Below are 22,667 nucleotides of genomic sequence, written 5' to 3'. Positions count from 1 at the left end.
TGCATTCGTTTTTAAAAGACAAACTTTCTTTACATCGACAATTGACAAGCATGCCTACCATTTCATAATATCCATTATCCAACGATAAATTGACTTAATAATAATCTTTGATGAACCCAACGACTCGAATGCAATGTTCTTCGAAATATGCCAAGAATGACTTCAAGTAATATCCATAAAATCAGCTAATGCACAGCGGAAGATTTCTTTAATACCTGAGAATAAACATGCTTTAAAGTGTCAACCAAAAGGTTGGTGAGTTCATTAGTTTATCATAATCTATCAATTCCATAATTTTAATAGACCACAAGATTTCCTTTATTCAATAATCATACACTCGCAAGTGTTTAAAAATCATTCATATGGATTGAACACCTGGTAACCGACATTAACAAGATGCATATAAGAATATCCTCATCATTCCAGGACATCCATCGGATATGATATAAAACTCGAAGTACTAAAGCATCCGCTACAACGGATGGGGTTTGTTGGGCCCAATAGATCTATCTTTAGGATTCGCGTCAATTAGTAGACTGGTTTACTAATTCTTAGGTTACCAAGTAAAAGGGGCATATTTGGCTTCGATCATTCAATCATATAATGTAGTTTTGATTACTTGTGTCTATTTCGTAAAACAGTTATAAAAGCAGCGCATGTATTCTCAGTCCCAAAAATATATATTGCAAAAACATTTAAAAAGGGAGTAATGAAACTCACAATACTGTATTTCGTAGTAAAAATACATATGACGTCATTGAACAAGTGCAAGGTTGGCCTCGGATTCACGAACCTAAATTAAGTATATAAATTTATATGTTGGTCAATATTTGTCTTAACAAATTAGGTCAAGTCATAGTGTACCAAAATCCTAATGCTCGAGACTAATATGCAAAAGTCAACAAAAGTCAATTTGACTCAAAATGATTTCCAAAATTTATACATGATTATTATATAGTTTAAATATCGCCGTTTTATATTTTTAAAAGATCTATTAGAGTAACTAATATAATTCATTTATTAATAAATAATATTTTATATAAAAATATACTTTTATATATCTTAAGTAATAAAATTTATAAAGTTCATTTAACATCATAAAAATAATATGATAGGTTTTATTAATGTAATTATATTACGTAGTAAAATATTTTTGTATCGTATATTTATTTGATAAAATAATATCGATAATAACAATAGTACGTAAAAAGAAATTGTATTATTTTGTAATAATAATCATTATTATTCTATTAATAACAATATTTATATTTACTAAAAATAATATTATGATAATAATTCTTATTAATAATAATAATGAAATTTTATATTAACAATGATATTCCTATTAAAAATAGTAATTTTTGTAAAAATGATAGTTTTAATAACAAAAATTATAAAAACGATATTTTTATCTAAATCAATACCTTTCAATATTTTAATTTCATCTTGTTACTCATACTAATTATTTCCTAATCGATTCGTTTAATAGTTTTTAATTGTCTGTTATATCGTGTTCATATTAATGATAATAATAGTAATCAAAAATTTAGATGTTACTAATATTAGTTTTTAATTATAATAGTACTAATGATAATAAATATTATGATAATATTAATGATAATACTAATTATAACTTTAACAATGATAACGATAGTAATAATAATAAAAATAACAATTTTTAATAATAAGACTTTTTGTAGATAATGATAATAATAATAATAATAATAATAATAATAATAATAATAATAATAATAATAATAATAATAATAATAATAATAATAATAATAATAATAATAATAATTAAATAAAAACTAGAACGATGATATTAACGACGATAATAATAATCATTTTTAATAATGATACAAAAATTCAATTGACTATAACTTCTAATCCGTTCATCGAAACCATTCGATATCTAAATGAAAAGTTCTTAATTTATCGCTAGCTTTCCAACGACATGCATATCTTATACCTTATTTCGACTGCATATGTAACTAGCTCAGGATTCAACATAATCTATCTAATGGCAATATCAAAAATACAAGCATGCATAATCCTATATACTCGAGCACTAGTCAGGGATACACTTTTAATATGTAAAAATTAATTTACAAGTACTCACGTATCAATATTGAGATTCAATATTGCAGGAAAGGTACGTAGACGCAACGGAGATGATAAACACTAAATTGACCTCCCGAGCATACCCATGAACCATACCTATCACCTCCATAGCTATAACCCATAATTTCCTTAGCCCTATCCTACTCATAAAACCCATGTTGTAATAGCTCGCGCGTACCCCTTGTCGTAATATTTTATGTATAATACTAATAATAATAATACTAATACTCCTAATAATATAATTAATAATAATAAATAATAATAACAATAATAATAATAATGATAATAATAATATAAATTAAATATTACGGAGTACCTATGTTGAGATAGAGAGTTAAGAATGAATAACAAACAGCTCGAACTCGATTTATATACGATTGTTGCCCACCTACCCCCTCCATGCGATCGCATTCGGGTGTAGAGAGTATATCATGCGTTCGCATGAGGGTGTAGAGAGTATATCATGCGTTCGCATGATTGAACTATGCATGTCACATTTGAACTTCCATAATTTTACCGACACTTCACTTAAGTAATATTATATATAAATATATTATTTAATCTTTATAATTAATTATATATTATATTATATTTACGGTCATGGTAAAAATATAATTTTTACAAAAATGACTCGTACGTTGTCACTCGACTCATGTACCACTTTCGGTTTTTCGAGCGCACTTTCGTACGTTTAGAAAACTAGCCTTTTACGTTACGCGACGTGTATCTTTAATAATAATTTGATTTATTCATCAATAAATTACCTTGTAAAAATGTATCTTATAAAATTTGAGCGTTGTGGTCATTTGCTTCTATAAATTAGTGACTCGTTGTTTACCAAGCTATATTATTCTAAATTGGGACGTTTTATGACTAAGTTAAAATATATATATATTTTTTATTTAAAATTGTAAATTTGTACCTAATAAATATTTTTGAAATATTTTAACTAATGATATAATATTTGGCTTTTCAAAACCAAATAGATTTCAAAGTTCGTTTTAACTCGTTTTTAAATAATAGTAGTTATTTTACCAAATAATGTTTTTAATATGAAAACTAAAGAGTTGCTTTATCGATGGACACTAGTTAATCAAGTAAAGTATATTTTTGAAATTTAAACGGAAATGAATACTAACTTTTGACTAACTCTTGTAAATGACACTTTTGTAAATCACTTTTACCAACAATTCCGGATACCGTTAAAAAGGAAAGGTTTTCTAAATCAAAGTGGACCTCTCAATAGGGACTCGTAATCATAATTCAATGTATCTGATAAATCAATAATTTGATATTATCTTCTAATTCCATCGCTAATCATATTGAAACAAATACGTTCATATAAAGTATTATACGTTTAATATTTTGTTAACATTCTTAAACTGTTATATATACATATACCTATACATATTCATATCCAATTAAATAATAGTTCGTGAATCGTGGTAATTTGGTCGAGGTTAAATGAGTGTATGAACACCGTTTAAAATTCTTGAGATTCAACTTACAAATTTTGCTTATCGTGTCGGGAATATATAAAGATTAAAGTTTAAATTTGGTCGGAAATTTCCGGGTTGTCACAGTACCTACCCGTTAAAGAAATTTCGTCTTGAAATTTGATTGGGATGGTCATGGCTGAAAATAAGTATGTTTTCATGATGCATATAAGCTGAAGATTAGGGTTTTATCATCAATGAGTAATATAGATAAAACCATTTGATTTTGTGAAGAGTACGAGTGAAGGTATTACCAAAAGAGTGAAATGAGTAGGTATAGATTTTTCATATCTTTTGACGTAGATAGGATTGATTTCCAAGTTCAAGAGATTTGGAGAAAATCTTCGTAATAGGATTTGATTAAGGAAATTAGGATCCGCTTTAAATGCGATCATCCATTTTGATTGCTCTGTCGGATATTTTACTATAAATTCACTCCCTTCTTTTCCTTACAACTCACACCTTCTCTTCTTTCTCCCTCAGCTCATACTTTAAAGTATTTGTCAATATGCTCCATCCAGTTCTGATTCTTGATATACTCCTTACCTTCATATCTGTCATTCTTCTTTTTCATCTACCGCCGGAAGAATCTATTTACTTCTACTATACACTTGGTTTTATAGTGTTTTTAGTTCTCCCGTGTCTTTATATTATCATACGCATCGATATATATGGTTTATAATTTCTGATTTGTCGTTGAGCTTTATATCTTCCCTTATATTTCAAAGTTTCTGCTTCTGTCTTCTATAATCATTTTCATCCACAGTTAATGCTCTCTTTTATTTGCTGTGATTTATACCCCAATTTCTATTTCGGAGTTTTGTCCTTTCGTTTCTTCTTCTTGCGATTAAGCACCGCTTGTAATGGTCCAGAATTCGCAGATATAAATTTCGGAATGAACATTGTTAATGTTCTATGAAGGAAATGGTAATGGCAAGATCTTGATTTGTTAAATTACCAGAATACCCTGGAAAAGACCGAATCATCAAGAAATATTTTCTTGATATTTTAGAGATTAAATAGAATATAAGAGTCGTGTAACATGGCACATGATTGAAATGTCCCGTTCATATTGATTATAAACGTTCCATATTAATTGATTTCGTCGCGAGGTTTTGACCTCTATATGAGACGTTTTTCAAAGACTGCATTCATTTTTAAAACAACCATAACCTTTATTTTATCGATAAAAGTTTAAAAAGCATTACGTAGATTATCAAATAATGATAGAGGAATATTCATTTGAGTCTATAAATTAAGTTGAGATTCAAGGGACCAATGAGAGCGCGACATATGTCCCGAAAATCACATGTGATTGAAAAAAAAAATTCAAAAATTTTTTTTTGAAAAAAATATTTTTAATTTTTTTGCGAAATTTAAAAAAAAAAAGTTTTAAATTTTTTTTTACAATCACATGTGATTTACCTGCACAATCACATGTGATTGAATTGTACAATCATATGTGATTGGGTTTACAATCACATGTGATTGACATGCATAATCACATATGATTTTAAAAAAAAAAATTTCGAAAAAAAAACTTTTCGGAAAAAAATTCGAAAAAAATAAATTTTCGAAAAAAATATTTTAAAAAAAAATTTTCGAATTTTTTTTTTCAATCACATGTGATTTTCGCGCCACATGTCGCGTTCTCATTGGTCCCTTTATTTTCAAGCAAATTTATGGATGCAAGTGATTACAACTCAATAATGATAATCTAAAATATACCGTTTACACATGACCATTACATATAATGGTTTACAATAAGAATATATTACATCAAAAATAAGTTTCTTGAATGCAGTTTTTACATAATATCATAGAAGCATGGACTCTAAATCTTGTCCTTATTTTAGTATGCAACAGCGGAAGCTCTTAATAATCACCTGAGAATAAACATGCTTAAAACGTCAACAAAAAATGTTGGTGAGTTATAGGTTTAACCTATATATATTATCAAATCATAATAATAGACCACAAGATTTCATATTTCAATATACATCCCATACATAGAGATAAAATTCATTCATATGGTGAACACCTGGTAACCGACATTAACAAGATGCATATAAGAATATCCCCTATCATTCCGGAAAATCCTTCGGACATGATAAAAACGAATTCGAAGTACTAAAGCATCTGGTACTTTGGATGGGGTTCGTTAGGCCCAATAGATCTATCTTTAGGATTTCCGTCAATTAGTAGATCGGTTTACTAATTATTAGGTTACCAAGCAAAAGGGGCATATTCGGCTTCGATCATTCACCCATATAATGTAGTTTCAATTACTTGTGTCTATTTCGTAAAACATTTATAAAACTGCATGTATTCTCATCCCAAAATATTAGATTTTAAAAGTGGAACTATAACTCAATTTCACAGATTTTTACTTCGTCGGGAAGTAAGACTTGGCCACTGGTCGATTCACGAACCTATAACAAATATGTACATATATATCAAAGTATGTTCAAAATATATTTACACCATTTTTAATACGTTTTAATGTTTTAAGTTTATTAAGTCAGCTGTCCTCGTTAGTAACCTACAACTAGTTGTCCACAATTAGATGTACAGAAATAAATCGATATATATTATCTTGAATCAATCTACGACCCAGTGTATACACGTCTCAGGCTAGATCACAACTCAAAGTATATATATTTTTGGAATCAACCTCAACCCTGTATAGCTAACTCCAACATTACTGCATATAGAGTGTCTATGGTTGTTCCAAATAATATATATACATGGGTCGATATGATATGTCAAAACATTTGCATACGTGTCTATGGTATCCCAAGATTACATTAGAATACATGTATAATACAATATAAGTTAGCTAGGATATGATTTGTATAGAATTGTTACAATATTTCCCGTAGCTACAACAATAAAAAAATATCCAATCTTGTTTTACCCATAACTTCTTCGTTTTAAATCCAATTTGAGTGAATAAAATTGCTATGGTTTCATATTGAACTCTGTTTTATGAATCTAAACATAAAAAGTATAAGTTTATAGTTGGAAAAATAAGTTACAAGTCATTTTTGTAAAGGTAGTCATTTCAGTCGAAAGAACGACGTCTAGATTACCATTTTGGAAAATATACTTCCACTTTGAGTTTAACCATGATTTTTGGATATAGTTTCATGTTCATAAGAAAAATCATTTTCTCAGAAGAACAACTTTTAAATCAAAGTTTATCATAGTTTTTAATTAACAAACCCAAAACAGCCTGCGGTGTTACTACGACGGCGTATATCCGGTTTTACGGTGTTTTTCGTGTTTTTCGGTTTTCAATTATTAAGTTAGCATATCGTATAGATATTGAACATGTGTTTAGTTGATTTTAAAAGTCAAGTTAAAAGTATTAACTTTTGTTTGCGAACAAGTTTAGAATTAACTAAACTATGTTCTAGTGATTACATGTTCAAATCTTCGAATAAGATAGTTTTATATGTATGAATCGAATGATGTTATGAACATCATTACTACCTCAAGTTTAGTAGGTAAACCTACTAGAAGTGAAAAGAAATGATCTAGCTTCAAAGGATCTTGGATGGCTTGAAAGTTCTTGAAGTAGAATCAGGACACGAAAACAAGTTCAAGTAAGATTATCACTCGAATTAAGATAGTTATAGCTATAGGAATTGAATCAAAGTTTATATATGAGTATTACCTTAATTTGGAATGATATCTTACTATAAACAACAAGGATTTCTTGAGGTTGGATGATCACTTTACAAGATTGGAAGTGAGCTAGTAAACTTGGAAGTATTCTTGATTTTATGAAACTAGAACTTGTAGAATTTATGAAGAACACTTAGAACTTGAAGATGGAACTTGAGAGAGATCAATTAGAAGAAGAAAATTGAAGAATGAAAGTGTTTGTAGGTATTTTTGGTTGTTGGTATATGGATTAGATATAAATGATATGTAATTTTGTTTTCATGTAAATAAGTCATGAATGATTACTAATATTTTTGTAATTTTATGAGATATTTCATGCTAGTGGCCAAATGATGGTTCCCACATGTGTTAGGTAACTCACATGGGCTGCTAAGAGCTGATCATTGGAGTATATATATCAATAGTACATACATCTAAAAGCTGTGTATTGTACGAGTACGAATACGGGTGCATACGAGTAGAATTGTTGATGAAACTGAACGAGGATGTAATTGTAAGCATTTTTGTTAAGTAGAAGTATTTTTATAAGTGTCTTGAAGTCTTTAAAAAGTGTATGAATACATATTAAAACACTACATGTATATACATTTTAACTGAGTCGTTAAGTCATCGTTAGTCGTTACATGTAAATGTTGATTTGAAACCTTTAAGTTAACGATCTTGTTAAATGTTGTTAACCCAATGTTTATTATATCTAATGAGATGTTAAATTATTATATTATCATGATATTATGATATATTAATATATCTTAATATGATATATATACATTTAAATGTCGTTACAACCATAATCATTACATATATGTCTCGTTTCGAAATCCTTAAGTTAGTAGTCTTGTTTTTACATATGTAGTTCATTGTTAATATACATAATGACATGTTTACTTATCATTTATCATGATTAAACATAGTGTAACAATATATTAATATGATTCATATGTAATTAGTAAGACGTTGTTATAACGATAATCGTTATATATATTGTTTCGAGTTTCTTAATTCAATAAACACAATTTTATGTATATAACTCATTGTTAAAATACCTAATGAGATACTTACTTATCATAATATCATTTTAATTATGTATATAATCATATATATGTCATCATATAGTTTTTACAAGTTTTGGCGTTCGTGAATCACCGGTCAACTTGGGTGGTCAATTGTCTATATGAAACCTATTTCAATTAATCAAGTCTTAACAAGTTTGATTGCTTAACATGTTGGAAACACTTAATCATGTAAATATCAATTTCATTTAATATATATAAACATGGAAAAGTTTGGGTCACTACAGTACCTACCCGTTAAATAAATTTCGTCCTGAAATTTTAAGCAGTTGGAGGTGTTGACGTATCTTCTGGAAATAAGTGCGGGTATTTCTTCTTCATTTGATCTTCTCGTTCCCAGGTGAACTCGGGTCCTGTACAAGCATTCCATCGAACCTTAACAATTGGTATCTTGTTTTGTTTAAGTCTTTTAACCTCACGATCCATTATTTCGACGGGTTCTTCGATGAATTGAAGTTTTTCGTTGATTTGGATTTCGTCTAACGGAATAGTGAGATCTTCTTTAGCAAAACATTTCTTCAAATTCGAGACGTGGAAAGTGATATGTACAGCCCCGAGTTGTTGAGGTAACTCTAGTCGGTAAGCTACTGGTCCGACACGATCAATAATCTTGAATGGTCCAATATACCTTGGATTTAATTTCCCACGTTTACCAAATCGAACAACGCCTTTCCAAGGTGCAACCTTAAGCATGACCATCTCTTCAATTTCAAATTCTATATCTTTTCTTTTTATGTCGGCGTAGCTCTTTTGTCGACTTTGGGCGGTTTTCAACCGTTGTTGAATTTGGATGATCTTCTCGATAGTTTCTTGTATTATCTCCGGACCCGTAATCTGTCTATCCCCCACTTCACTCCAACAAATCGGAGACCTGCACTTTCTACCATAAAGTGCTTCAAACGGCGCCATCTCAATGCTTGAATGGTAGCTGTTGTTGTAGGAAAATTCTGCTAATGGTAGATGTCGATCCCAACTGTTTCCGAAATCAATAACACATGCTCGTAGCATGTCTTCAAGCGTTTGTATCGTCCTTTCGCTCTGCCCATCAGTTTGTGGATGATAGGCAGTACTCATGTCTAGACGAGTTCCTAATGCTTGCTGTAATGTCTGCCAGAATCTTGAAATAAATCTGCTATCCCTATCAGAGATAATAGAGATTGGTATTCCATGTCTGGAGATGACTTCCTTCAAATACAGTCGTGCTAACTTCTCCATCTTGTCATCTTCTCTTATTGGCAGGAAGTGTGCTGATTTGGTGAGACGATAAACTATTACCCAATGATAATGCTAAAAACGAACACATAATTCATAGCATTATTCCTCAAGAATGACAAACTTTTAGTTGCAATTGTTCTATTTACAAGTGATATTCGTTTAAATATTAAAAGGTGAAGACAAAAGGCAGATTCGACGATTTAAAAACGCAAACGACCAAAAAGCTCAAAAGTACAAAGTACGATCCAAGAGGTTCAATTTATTGATGAGAAGCGTCTAGAAATGACAAAAGTACAAGTTACAAAAAGAAAAGTACAAGATATTAAATTGTACGCAAGGACGTTCGAAAATCCGGAACCGGGACCTAAGTCAACTTTCAATGCACGACGCAACGGAGCGAAAATTACAAGTCAACTATGCATATAAATATAATATAATATATAAATAATTCTTAAAATTATATATATATTATATTTATTTATTAAAAAACTCCGTCGGAAAGCTAGGAGCCAAACTTGGATGAGCTGTAAACCACTACTCCGCGATCGCGGAGATGTGAAGGAGAAACCCTTCGAGATCGCGGAGCACACCAAAACTGAAATGGGGCCTATAAAAGGCAACGCATTCGATCGATATTTTACACTTCTTTTTCTTTTCATCATACGTAAAGATATATATATATATATATATATATATATATATATATATATATATATATATATATTATAATTTTAATTTTAATTTTAATTTTAATTCTAATAATAAGGGTATGTTAGCGAATGTTGTAAGGGTGTAAGTAGAAATTCTGTCCGTGTAACGCTATGCTATTTTTAATCACTGTAAGTTATGGTTAATGTTATTTTTAATTTAACGTCTCGTAGCTAAGTTATTATTATGCTTATTTAGGATGAAGTAATCATGATGTTGGGCTAAAAATATTAAGATTGGGTAATTGGGTTTTGTACCATAATTGGGGTTTGGACAAAAGAACGACACTTGTGGAAATTAGACTATGGGCTATTAATGGGCTTTATATTAACTAAATGATACCTCGTTAATTTAATATATAGACTTATAATTTGACGTATTTATATATAACCATATACGCTTGACTGGGTACGATGGGCGGGATATCTATAAATACCAATAATTGTTCATTTTACCGGACACGGAACTGGATTAATAGTTAGTAGACTTGTTGAAATAGGGGTGGATTACATTCAAGGGTAATTGGTGTAATTGATAACAAAGTAGTAAAACCTTGGTTTACACGCAGTCGATAACCTGGTGTATTCATTAAACAAAGTATTAAAACCTTGTTACAATTCGAATCCCCAATTAGTTGGAATATTTAACTTCGGGAATAAGAATAATTTGACGAAGACTTTTGCACTTTATGATTATGACTGATGGACTATTATGGACAAATCCGTATGGACATATCGAATAATCCAGGACAAAGAACAATTAACCCATGGGAATAAACTAAAAATCAACACGTCAAACATCATGATTATGGAAGTTTAAATAAGCATAATTCTTTTATTTCATATTTAATTGCACTTTTAATTATCGCGCTTTTATTTATTGTCATTGTATTTAATTTCACTTTTAATTATCGTACTCTTTAATTATCGCAATTTTATTTTATCGCACTTTTATTTATCAAAATTTCATTATCGTTATTTACTTTACGCTTTAAATTAAGTTATATTTATTTTTAATATTTTATATTAGGTTTTAACTGCGACTAAAGTTTTAAAAATCAACAAACCGGTCATTAAACGGTAAAAACCCCCTTTTATAATAATAATATCACTTATATATATATATATATATATATTTGTATTTTTATAAATTTAAAACTAATATAGCGTTAAGCTTGTTTAAGAGTTCCCTGTGGACGAACCGGACTTACTAAAAACTACACTACTGTACGATTAGGTACACTGCCTATAAGTGTTGTAGCAAGGTTTAGGTATATCCATTCTATAAATAAATAAATATCTTGTGTAAAATTGTATCGTATTTAATAGTATTTTGTTGTAAAAATAATACTATTTTATATACACCTCGCATAACATCAAGTATTTTTGGTGCCGCTGTGAAAGGACCCGTTCATATACATTATAAATGATTCACAATAGTTGATTACATAGCGAGGTATTTGACCTCTATATGATACATTTTACAAACATTGCAATCGTTTTTAAAAGACAAACTTTCTTTACAACGAAAATTGACGGTATGCACACCATTTCATAATACATCCAACTATAATTGACTTAATAATAATCTTGATGAACTCAATGACTTGAATGCAACGTCTTTCAAAATATACCATGAATGACTCCAAGTAATTTCCTTAAAATGAGCTAATGCACAGCGGAAGATTTCTTTAATACCTGAGAATAAACATGCTTTAAAGTGTCAACTAAAAGGTTGGTGAGTTCATAGGTTTATCATAACAATCATTTCAATATATTAATAGACCACAAGATTTCCATTTATAAATATATGTACACTCGCAAGTGTGTAAAAGTATTCTATAAGTTGTAGGCACCCGGTAACAAGCCTTAACGTTCATGTTTTACCCTCTGAAGTATACCAGATCAGGTGTGTTTAAAATAACCTCGAAGTACTAAAGCATCCCATAGTCAGGATGGGGTTTGTCAGACCCAATAGATCTATCTTTAGGATTCGCGCCTACCGTACATAGACAAGTAGTTTAATGTTACCAAGCTAAGGGTATATTTCTGGTTTAAACCCACGTAGAATTAATTTTAGTACTTGTGCCTATTTCGTAAAACATTTATAAAAACAGCGCATGTATTCTCAGTCCCAAAAATATATATAAAAGGGAGCAAATGAAACTCACAATACTGTATTTTGTAGTAAAAATACATATGACGTTATTGAACAAGTGCAATGTTGGCCTTGGATTCACGAACGTATCAATATTGAGATTCAATATTGCAGGAAAAGTACGTAGACGCAACGGAGATGATAAACACTAGTTTGACTCACGAGCAATACTCCCGAACCATACCTATAACCTCCATAGCTTTAACCCATAATTTCCTTAGCTCTATCCCGCTCGAAAAACAATTTCGAAATCACTCGGACATCACTCCGTCATAATATTTTATGTATACTTATAATATCTTGAAATAATACGGAGTAAATATATATATGTAAATCAATTGAGAGAGTTTAGAGAAAATATTTTCAAGTTTCTATCAAATAATGAAACCTATTGAATTCTATTTATAATAGATTTTTGAATTATTAAAGTGAATTATTAAAGTATGAATTATTAAAGTAAATTATTAAAGTATGAATTATTAAAATGAATTATTAAAGTATGAATTATTAAAGTGAATTATTAAAGTATGAATTATTAAAGTGAATTATTAAAGTATGAATTATTAAAGTGAATTATTAAAGTGAATTATTATAGTATGAATTATTAAAGTTAAGGTAAAGTAAAAATAAAGTAAAGGTAAAGTTTAAGTATAGTAAAAGTATAAAACTATGTACGTATAATACGCGTATAAATATATATAATATTAATTTAAATCGTTATATATATTTAATAAAATAAAATATAAATATCGTTATATATATTTAATAAAATAAAATATAAATATCGTTATCTTTATCATACTGGTTAAGTAATGAGTTGTTAAAAGTGGTTCTAGATATTTATAAAAGTTATATACGTTTTAATAATAAAGTTCTTTTTAAACTGAAAACGTTTTTGTACGTTTGAAACTAAATCAAATAAATATGATAATTTTGTTTTCCAAAACTAAATATATTTAAGAAGCATTTTGTTTAAAGGTTAAAATAATGGAAATCGTTATATCATAAAACGTTTTAGAAAAGTAGAATCATATATTTTCATAATAGGTTTTAAGTTTTTAAATTACAGTCTGTTGGTGAAGCATGCGATAAAGTTCAAAGGTTAAATAAACGTATGAAATAATCTTAATGAAAAATGTCGAGTTACTTAACTTGTCGATATCCAACATCTAAGTTATTTACACTCCACGTTCTTACTTATAAATCACTTTACCATTTTCCGAATGTCGTCAAAAAGAATAGATTTCTTAAATCACAGTGGACCTTATAACATAGACCCGTAATCATATCACAATGTATCTGATAAATCAATCATTTGATATTATCTTCTAATTCCATCGATAAAAATATTGAAACAAATACGTTCATGTAAAGTATTATACGTTTAATACTTTATTAATATTTTTAAGTTATAATATATATATATATATATATATATATATATATATATATATATATATATATATATATATATATATATATATATATACATATTTATTTATATATAACGGTTCATGAATCGTCAAAATTTGGTCGAGGTTATAATGAATGTATGAACACAATTTAAAATTCTTGAGATTTAACTTAACAAACTTTGCTTATCGTGTCGGAATAATATAAAGATAAAGTTTAAATTTGGTTGGAAATTTCCGGATCGTCACAGTACCTACCCGTTAAAGAAATTTCGTCCCAAAATCTGAGTAAGGTCGTCATGGTTAACCATAAAACTGTTTTCATGACGAATATGTGTTGATAAATAGAGTTTCATCATTACTGAGTAATGTAGATAAAAGGATTCGATTATGTGAAGCGTACGAGGGTAGCTGTCACAACAGTTTGAGATAGAAATTTAACTTTTGACGTAGTCACGGTGGATTTCTGGAATTCAAGGGATTTAAAGAAATCTTTAAAATCTGAATAAAATTTGATTCTTCGGAGATTAAGGAATAGGATCTTCTTTGGTTAAATGCGATAATCTGTTTTGATTGCTCTTTCAGATATTTCATTATAGATCCACCCTCTTTATTTCCTTTATATTTTGGAGTTCCATCCTTTTGTTTTCTCTTCTCGACTTTAAGTCAGCGAATAATGGTTCAGAATTCGTAAGTATGGAGTTTCGAATGAACATGACTAATGTTCTAAGGAAGAAATTGTAATAGCACGATCTTGATTGGTTAAATTACCAGAATTCAAGAGAAAAGACAGAATTATCAAGAAATTATGTTCTTGATATGGTTAGAGATTAGATAGAATGTAAGAGTCGCGGAACATGGCACATGATGACGTTATGGTCTGTGAATCACCATGTTTCATTAGAAACTCAGCATGACTTACTGTAATATAATCACGTTGATCAAGTGTCATTATATTATACTAACTCATGCTTCAGTTCCCAACACTACTTCGAAAACATTCATACTTCAAACTCGAAGATTTCAGATTTTAGAAACTAAACAGTTTCCTTTATGATATAACACTGATATCGCGAAGAGATAAATGATTTCGGACAAGAATACTTATGAAAATATCCTCAGAAATATCGAAGATATTTATGATGATATTTTTGGAATTTCTAAGATCGAAGGTTGATGAAGAAAGATTTTCCGCAAGATTTTAACATGACTTCGAAGCAGGATATTCTCTAAAGATTTCATCGGATCCAGAATTACCTGGATTCTTTGAATATAGGGTTTGGTCCTTGTATTTGTTCTTGGTCTCCTTCATGGTTAGCTCAATCTGTTTTTCAGTACCAAATTTTCTATCGAGCATTCCCAACATTCCATTCTTTACTATCAAACTTTTGACCGTTTAGACCATCTACGATTTTGTTGTTTCCTCTGCATTTAATGCTACCATATCTGGGTCATCGGTTATCAATCCGAGGTGGTTTCAAGAGAATTGTGTTTTTAGATGATTAAACGTTGATGGTAATATGGTGGAATATAAAAGGTTCCCCGGTAACAATAAAGAGCACGCATATATATATCAAAATTATGATATGGTTGTTTCGAACGAAAAGTCGAAGTTGATTTGCTGGAGCTGTGACAAAATTTGCTACATTGAAAAGGAATTGCAAAGTGATTTTCGGTAATAACAACACCCAGGGAGCTAGCACAGATACGTGTTAAACGTTTACTCAGGTTCCGAGTGTTTTCAGGTGCATAACTATATGCATCGATCTTTTCTTCCGTAGATGAAGTGCGGTTAGTTTATCCTCTCGATTGAGGTGTTTTCAAGAATCATGAAAGATTTGAATGCAGATTGTAATCGTCAAGATACAAATGAAGTTTAGGATGAAATCAAGTGGTAAACTTGAAGAATTGTTTAGTTTCATATGTTATAATCAAAATTTTAATTCATTTTAATTGTCCAATGTTATTAGTCCACAGTCGATAGTCCACAATTAACAGTCCAATAATTCATATATAGTTTAATATATAATATTCGAATTAATTAATACTTATCGTGACCCGTATACATGTCTCAGACTCGATCACAACTCAAAGTATATATATTATTGTAGAATCAACCTCAACCCTGTATAGCTAACTCCAGCATTACTGCATATAGAGTGTCTATGGTTATTCCAAATAATATATATATATATGCGTCGATATGATATGTCAAAACCTTGTATACGTGTCTCGATATTTAAAGTGCGTAAAAATAAATAACAGAAATTAAATGATGATAAATAAAATTGCAAGAATAGAAATTGCGATAAATAAATTGCGATAAATAAAATGTAATCAGTTAGCTAGGAACAGTTAGCTAGGAACAGTTAGCGTGGATTCTTAACAAAATTTCTCATAGTTAATTTGTTTGTTTCTAACAAATTTTATTTTGTCCAATGTTTTCTTCATTATGCCACTTGTTGGATTCTGATAGGTCAAAATCCAAATATAAAATTGGATGAAAATGATTATTCTGCGGTGAACGGATACGTATATCGGTGGTTGTAAGTAGGATAGTAAATGACTGTTGAATCAGATTCGAAGAATGTACAATGTAACTTATTAATATGAAATCTAAATATTCCTCATGCATTACCTACCCGTTAAAATATTTTCACCATTAACAGTTTGTACGAAAGAATTTTTAATTACAATCTTTATGAAAAAAAATATATATACCTATATATTTTTTTTGGATGTAATCATGGATTTAATGAGTCAATATGATATTAAACTCATTTGATTTACCGTTAGAACAAGAATATATAATCTCTAAAACATTAGAGATTACATAATCGCTATGTCGAATGAAAATAAATGATGTAGAACGTCATGTAGAACGATGATTATACTCGAGGTACAGAATGAGATGTCGAAGCTGGTGATGCGGATGTTGTTGTTGGTGGTACTAGTGCTGTTGGTGCTGAGGCTGGTGATGTTACTGGTGTTGGTGATACTGCAGGTGCTTGCAAATTATGTACCGTGCTCTCTAAAGTTAACACTCGAGCTCCGAGTTCTTTAACTTCTTCTACTAACCCTGGTTGGTTATCGGTGTGAGGTAAAGGTCGGATATCTTCTCTAGTTCCGTTAATGGTAGTCTCAAGACGAAGAATTCTTGCAAAAATGGTATAAACGGTGTTGCGAACGGGTTCGCCGATTAGCGGGTCAAGTACTCCAAGGTTAGGTGGTAGATTTGGTTCATGATATGGAGTACCTTCTTCCCTTCTCCATAGGGTGAGTATGTCATGAACCCACCCCCATTTTCTCCAGTAATCACGGTAGTTGATTGGTTGGTGTGCTCCTGTCACGCTGTCTTAGGAGTCAGAGGAACTTGGTCTATTCGTAGAGTCCATCTTAAGCGATCACAGAAAAGATTTTTGGTATGAAGAGTTTAGTGACAGAAATTGATAGTTGAATGGTATTCTCAATGCATAATGTGCATAGATATATATAGTACCAGGATCCCTTAAATTACGGAGAAATTTACGAGAGATATCAGGCAAGGTCTACAGTAACAGATACGCTAAGATATGAATTTTTTCTATACACTTATTCATGCAATCAATGCAGTAAAAGGTGTCCAGACTAAGAATAATGAGCAGGTAATTTCCTAAAGATGATAAGCAGATGATTTTCGACAAAAATGATAAGCGAAACTTTTGACATGCAGACACGGTCGAAGTCCAGACTCATTAATGCATCCTAACGACTATCAGTTAGACACACTAATGCAGACCTAGTTCACTAAGACCACCGCTCTGATACCAACTGAAAGGACCCATTCATATACATTATAAACGATTCACAATAGTTGATTACATCGCGAGGTATTTGACCTCTATATGATACATTTTACAAACATTGCAATTGTTTTTAAAAGACAAACTTTCTTTACAACGAAAATTGACGGTATGCACACCATTTCATAATACATCCAACTATAATTGACTTAATAATAATCTTGATGAACTCAATGACTTGAATGCAACGTCTTTCAAAATATGCCATGAATGACTCCAAGTAATTTCCTTAAAATGAGCTAATGCACAGCGGAATATTTCTTTAATACCTGAGAATAAACATGCTTTAAAGTGTCAACTAAAAGGTTGGTGAGTTCATAGGTTTATCATAACAATCATTTCAATATATTAATAGACCACAAGATTTCTGTTTATAAATATATGTACACTCGCAAGTGTATAAAAGTATTCTATAAGTTGTAGGCACCCGGTAACAAGCCTTAACGTTCATGTTTTACCCTCTAAAGTACACCAGATCAAGTGTGTTTAAAATAACCTCGAAGTATTAAAGCATCCCATAGTCAGAATGGGGTTTGTCAGGCCCAATAGATCTATCTTTAGGATTAGCGCCTACCGTACATAGACAAGTAGTTTAATGTTACCAAGCTAAGGGTATATTTCTGGTTTAAACCCACGTAGAATTAGTTTTAGTACTTGTGCCTATTTCGTAAAACATTTATAAAAACAGCGCATGTATTCTCAGTCCCAAAAATATATATAAAAGGGAGCAAATGAAACTCACAATACTGTATTTTGTAGTAAAAATACATATGACGTCATTGAACAAGTGCAATGTTGGCCTTGGATTCACGAACGTATCAATATTGAGATTCAATATTGCAGGAAAAGTACGTAGATGCAACGGAGATGATAAACACTAGTTTGACTCACGAGCAATACTCCCGAACCATACCCATAACCTCCATAGCTTTAACCCATAATTTCCTTAGCTCTATCCCGCTCGAAAAACAATTTCGAAATCACTCGGACAGCACTCCGTCATAATATTTTATGTATACTTATAATATCTTGAAATAATACGGAGTAAATATATATATGTAAATCGATTGAGAGAGTTTAGAGAAAATATTTTCAAGTTTCTATCAAATAATGAAACCTATTGAATTCTATTTATAATATATTTTTGAATTATTAAAGTGAATTATTAAAGTATGAATTATTAAAGTGAATTATTAAAGTATGAAATATTAAAGTGAATTATTAAAGTATGAATTATTAAAGTGAATTATTAAAGTATGAATTATGAAAGTGAATTATTAAAGTATGAATTATTAAAGTGAATTATTAAAGTATGAATTATTAAAGTTAATGTAAAGTAAAAATAAAGTAAAGGTAAAGTTTAAGTATAGTAAAAGTATAAAACTATGTACGTATAATACGCGTATAAATATATATAATATTAATTTAAATCGTTATATATATTTAATAAAATAAAATATAAATATCGTTATATATATTTAATAAAATAAAATATAAATATCGTTATCTTTATCATACTGGTTAAATAATGAGTTGTTAAAAGTGGTTCTAGATATTTATAAAAGTTATATACGTTTTAATAATAAAGTTCTTTTTAAACTGAAAACGTTTTTGTACGTTTGAAACTAAATCAAATAAATATGATAATTTTGTTTTCCAAAACTAAATATATTTAAGAAGCATTTTGTTTAAAGGTTAAAATAATGGAAATCGTTATATCATAAAACGTTTTAGAAAAGTAAAATCATATATTTTCATAATAGGTTTTAAGTTTTTAAATTACAGTCTGTTGGTGGAGCATGCGATAAAGTTCAAAGGTTAAATAAACGTATGAAATAATCTTAATGAAAAATGTCGAGTTACTTAACTTGTCGATATCCAACATCTAAGTTATTTACACTCCACGTTCTTACTTATAAATCACTTTACTATTTTCCGAATGTCGTCAAAAAGAATAGATTTCTTAAATCACAGTGGACCTTATAACATAGACCCGTAATCATATCACAATGTATCTAATAAATCAATCATTTGATATTATCTTCTAATTCCATCGATAAACATATTGAAACAAATACGTTCATGTAAAGTATTATACGTTTAATACTTTATTAATATTTTTAAGTTATAATATATATATATATATACATATTTATTTATATATAATGGTTCGTGAATCGTCGAAATTTGGTCGAGGTTATAATGAATGTATGAACACAATTTAAAATTCTTGAGATTTAACTTAACAAACTTTGCTTATCGTGTCGGAATAATATAAAGATAAAGTTTAAATTTGGTCGGAAATTTCCGGATCGTCACACTCTGCCGGGAAAAGCCAAAGCGAAACGCTATAAAAAATATATTTATTTTTTAAAAAAGTTTGTTCAAAATATCTAATATATAAAATTATAAAGTAATTTTATTTCTATTTTAGTTTTTTTTAAATTAAGTTTTTATTTAATTTATATAAATATTTTATATAAATATCAAAAACAGAAAAAAAAATTAATTAAAACTGAGAATTGGACCGAAACCCGTCGAAGCCCAACACTGTTTTTATTTAAATATCGAAGTGGGCCAAACTATTTTTAGCCCAATACTTAATCCGGTAATATTCATCTCCGCGATCTCGGAGTAGAAAAGGCAGAGAGCTTCGAGATCGCGTAGCACACCCTGACACGCCTGGTCAAACCTAATTCTGCATTAATTACGGAGTATTATTTATTATTATTATTAAAACCCTAATTAGGGTTTAATTTTAAATTAATTAGTTTTAGTTTTTATTATTAATTTGTATTTTTAGTTTAATTAGTTTTAAAAATATATAAAATTAATACTTTTATAAAATAAATAATATAAAAATAATATTTTTATAAAAAAAATTGTACTTTTTACAACTTTAAGTTTATTTTTATATTTTGTATCTTTTTATTTGTTTTAGCGTAATATTTGTATTTTTCGCTCGTTTTTAGTTTCAAGTCATAGTTTTTGCCATAGTTATTTTTACTTCTAGATTTTTAGGCTCTGCCGTAAAATCCCTTAAGTGCTTTTTCTTTAGACTAAGATTTAAGTGCTTTAGAATTTTGCGACGCCGTTTTTATATTTTAGTACCTTTTTAAGTTATTGCCATTTGGGATATAGAATTTATTTTAAGCTTTAATATTTTTAGACGCAACTGTTAATTTTTAGTTTTTAGTTCCTTTTTAAGTTTCGACGCGCTACATTCTTATTTTTTATTTTTCGACGCCTTTTATTTTTCGACCTTTTTCGACGCGTTCTTTTTCTTTCTTATTTCTCGACGCTCTAGTTTTTAGGACTTAGATTTTTTCTATTTCTTATCTAAAATTTCTTTAAATTTAAACGAAAAATTATTTTAAGTGGTTAAATTGATAGACATCAAAATTTTCTGGTTCGTAGTAATAGTTGGATTTGTACGTGGACCGGGTTATTGGAGCCAAACAGTACTCAATTATATTGAGACCAAACGAATCCTGCCCCTCTGCTGCATCTTTTGGCTATTCGAAACGTGGGCAAAATCAGAAAAGTCTATTAATTGGATAACTTATATAATTTTTCTTTCTTTTTAAAAAAAAAAACTAATAGGATATTCAGTGAATGCACCGAGCAAAACGTTCACCACCTTTTGTACGTTCACCACCTGTAACTCGATCAAGACATCTAACAAATATTGTCGCCGTTGATTTTTCTTTAGAACCGTCATCTAGTCGACCAAGTACTCCAATTCAAATTTCCGATAATCCATTTTTTGAACCGGACCTCACAATTGAGAATCCGGAGAATATTCAGGGACAATTCCTAGATCCTGAACCATTAATCTTTCCTCCGGAACCACCAATCATTTAAACAGAGATTATTGAGGAACCAACCATTAAATCATAATCCTATAGTAATTCAGATTCAACAAATTCAATCATGGAGAATCTGGAACCTCTAAGTATGGAAGACCGAATGAGAGCTAAACGCACTGGCCAAGGTCACGTAATTACTCAACCTGACATTAATGCGCCAGATTATGAAATCAAAGGACAAATTCTACACATGGTAACTAATCAATGCCAATTTAGTGGTGCACCGAAGGAAGATCCAAATGAACATCTTCGTACCTTTAATAGGATCTGCACTCTATTTAAAATCAGAGAAGTGGAGGATGAACAGATATATTTCATGTTATTTCCCTGGACTTTAAAGGGAGAAGCCAAAGATTGGTTGGAATTGTTACCTGAAAGGGCGATTGATACATGGGACGTTTTAGTTGAAAAATTTCTTAAACAATTCTTTCCGGCATCTAAAGCCGTGAGACTTCAAGGAGAAATTGTTACGTTCACACAAAAGCCAAATGAAACTTTATATGAGGCTTGGACCAGATTTGGAAAATTGTTGAGAGGATGTCCGCAACATGGTTTAGACACTTGTCAAATAGTACAAATATTCTACCAAGGATGCGACATCACTACACGAAAAGACATAGATATAGCAGCTGGTGGTTCTATTATGAAGAAAACCGCAACTGACGCTTATAAAATTATTGATAACACTGCTTCCCACTCACATGAGTGGCACCAAGAAAAAGATATCGTTAGATCATCTAAAGCAGCTAGAGCCGATTCTAGCCATGACTTAGATTCCATTTCTGCAAAGATAGATGCTGTCAAGAGACGAATAGAAAAGATGACTAAAGATATCCACTCAATACGAATTAGTTGTGAGCAGTGTGGAGGACCACATTTGACAAAAGATTGTCTCAGTATTGAACTAACAATGGAACAAAGAGAGAATGTTTCATACAGAAACCAAAGGCCTGGAAATAATTATCAGAATAATTATCAACCGCCAAGACCAAACTACAATCAAAACCAGAATTATAACCGAAATGTTCCATACAATAACCAACAAGCTCCTAGAAATCAACAAGTATCCAACAATACTTACAAT

The sequence above is a fragment of the Rutidosis leptorrhynchoides genome, chromosome 8 (assembly GCF_046630445.1).
Source record: "Rutidosis leptorrhynchoides isolate AG116_Rl617_1_P2 chromosome 8, CSIRO_AGI_Rlap_v1, whole genome shotgun sequence".
In the NCBI taxonomy this organism is placed as follows: domain Eukaryota; kingdom Viridiplantae; phylum Streptophyta; class Magnoliopsida; order Asterales; family Asteraceae; genus Rutidosis; species Rutidosis leptorrhynchoides.
Note: the sequence above shows the minus strand (reverse complement) of the source record.